Below are 3,087 nucleotides of genomic sequence, written 5' to 3' on the forward strand. Positions count from 1 at the left end.
CGTTTGTTTCTGTTAAAAACATATCCATCATTTGGAAACACAGCAGCAATAAGCCAGGAGAACCGTGCTACGTTCAAAACAAATGGTTTGCCATACTGAAGGTGTGCAAAGTTTGTAATTTTAGAAATTACTTATCAGTGTTAGTATGAACAAATTACATTCATGTACTGTAGAATGCTTGATCTCCAATCGGACAACTGTTCGTAATTCACAGCAAGTCTGAAATTGCATTGATCATGAATAATAATAAATTATAAATAGAATAACCATCCTGCAATCTAACTAACAACTCAAATCACTCGAATGTTATATCGATTATTTTTGCGCCTAATTGCAACCCAGGCACTGTTGTTCGACTTTTGATTTAATTAGCAACTTTATAAGGCACTATCATCCCCAGTCCATGGCGTTTTACAAGTTGCTGTTGGTTCACATGTGATTCGAAAATATTGAGGTGGATGATGAGCTGACCAACAAATTAATTTTCTATTGAAGTACTATTAAGATGGACCTTGAAATTTCCGATGTTTGCTAGTCAACAACATTATGGATAATTTCAAAATGAAAAAGAAAAATGCAGTTTACTCCAAAAGCTAGCAATGAATTTAAAGCACTGGAAAACCGAACATTCTTTGGAATTTTACTACTGTATAGAAGGTAGATCAAAACGGGATTTTAATCAAATTCCGACCAACACAGTGAGCTTGCAATCAACTGGGTCCATTTGAAATTACTAATTCAATTCCAACAGTGATTAGACGGCTAGAGATGCATCGGATGCAGATACATCTGTTCATATGCATGTGCTATAATTATTCAATTATATCTCCATGGGCGTAAACACATTCGACAGGTGTGGATTACGTAGAGTAGCAATTATAAATAAAATCCTTACAACAAGGTAGTCCTGCATTGAATTGCAGATTTACAGCAACTTAGTTTTACTGAGCCCGTAAATTAGATCCGATATAGGTCTGCGAGAAGGTTTCAATTAAATTTAAGTGTTGAAAACTTAAATGATGAGAGAAGGTAAATTTTATATTTAATTTTGTAATCCCTAGAAATGGTAAATTTTGTTCTCATATTCTCGAGCAATGCGATAAAGCATTAGTTCCAATTGATTGGATCACACTCAGACCATACATTTCAAATTGACATCCCATGGCAGCATAGAAAACGGAAATGGGACACAATTCCGCACACTAGAGTGACACGCAGTTTTGATGACCTTTTTTTTTGCTTCATAGACGACCGAGCACTCGGCTGAACAGGTTGATCAGTGCTGACGGCACCTTTGTCGTGGCAATTGAGAAACTGTTTTTGTTATTAAATCAAGCGTTAAGTTACTCTATTCCCAAGTGATATAATTTATTGTGACTCCTATTAGTGTGACACTAAGGAAATTCGATCGTAGTTTGATCAGTTCATCGGTGTTTGCTGGATGCCATATACGTTACGCGTTCGAGTGGCAGAAGTCCTGGAGTAGCCCTGATCTGAAAAACGATCATTTATCACGTTCAGCGTGGCAGCGAAGGTTGCGGAAAAACTTGAACGTTAATTACTATTTGTAGAAGTTTTCAGTTCATTACCGAAGAGCCGAACTAATTGTCCCTTTTTGTCACCTTTTTATTGAAGATTGAGTTATGACTCAAATAAACCAAACTATCATGCTTTGAAGTCAATTGAGGTAAAAGTACAAAAAGAAGATACTTCCAGAATCTCGAAAAAACTCCACAATATTCGTACTTTGTGAGTAAATCGATTTAATCCTTCGTGGTCGAGCTTCTTCAATAGTGAGGACAGTTAGAGCGATTAACTAATTGATATAACATTCTATACAACAGAGTAACCGTCAAGATCCAACTACGCCCAGGTTAACGTTCTTGTCATGTCAAAAATGTATACCCATGGATGAGAAAACGAAACGTATATGACGGTGGATTAACATTGATTTGAACCGGTAAGGTTCTACTTAACACATGGGCTGAAAAGTCCCGGGTCTAACAAAGAGAACACGATTTTTTGGTTCAAAATTAACTTTATTCATCAACGCAATCTTCATCAAGAGCAACGCAGTCATTCCAGCGTCGCTCTAACATTTCAATACCACTTGTGTAGAACGATTTATCAGGTCTGTGAACAGCCAGTGATCGCTGAGAGCCAAATTTGGTGAATATGGTGGATGTGGGAGCAGTTCGAAGTTCAATTCCTGTAGTTTTGCCATTGTTTTGATTGACTTGTGACACGGTGCGTTGTCTTGATGAAACAATGTTTTTTTCTTTGCATATGCGATCGTTTCTTTGCAATTTCAGGCCTTAAACGCTCCATTATTGCTATATGATATTCACTGTTTATGATTTTTCATTTCTCAAGATAATCGATAAATATTACACCACCCCCATCCCAAAACACCGAAGCCATAAACTTTCCAGTTGCTATCCACTCAAATGACGATCGTTTTTATTCCGGAGTGAAATAATGAATCCATGTTTCATCCATTGTCATATATCGTCTAAAAAATTCCGGTTTGTTACGTTTAAACTTGGCCAAACACTGTTCAAAATCATCAACACGATCTCGTTTTTGGTCGACAATGAGCAAATGCGGCACAGAGCTTTCTCATAGTCAAATGCTCATGCAATATAAAGCCAACACGCTCTTTTGATATCTGTACGATGTCAGCTAACTCACGCAATTTCACTTTTCGATCATTCAAAACGATTTCGAGGATTTTTTTATGTTTTCTGGTGTTACCGTCTCATTTGGACGTCCACTGCTTTATTGGTGTCTCTACGACCTCGTTTGAAGTCAGCAAACCAACGTTTTTTTTGTTGTTGTTTCTGATGGAGCGGAGTCTCCATAACACTTTTCAAGCCATTGCTTCGCTGGAACGGTATTTTTTCCCATTAAGAAGCAGTGTAGAATTTAAAACACGAAATTGTTTTTGATTCATTGTTCTGAAAACAACAAAAGTAGCGTCACACTTAGCACAATAAATGATATTTTAACAGCTGTCTTTTTGCTCTTGCGTTTTGAAACAATGACCGTTTTTCTAAGATTGTGAATTACCCTTAAGTCTGTAAGAAA

This window comes from Malaya genurostris, chromosome 2, assembly GCF_030247185.1.
Source record: "Malaya genurostris strain Urasoe2022 chromosome 2, Malgen_1.1, whole genome shotgun sequence".
NCBI lineage: Eukaryota > Metazoa > Arthropoda > Insecta > Diptera > Culicidae > Malaya > Malaya genurostris.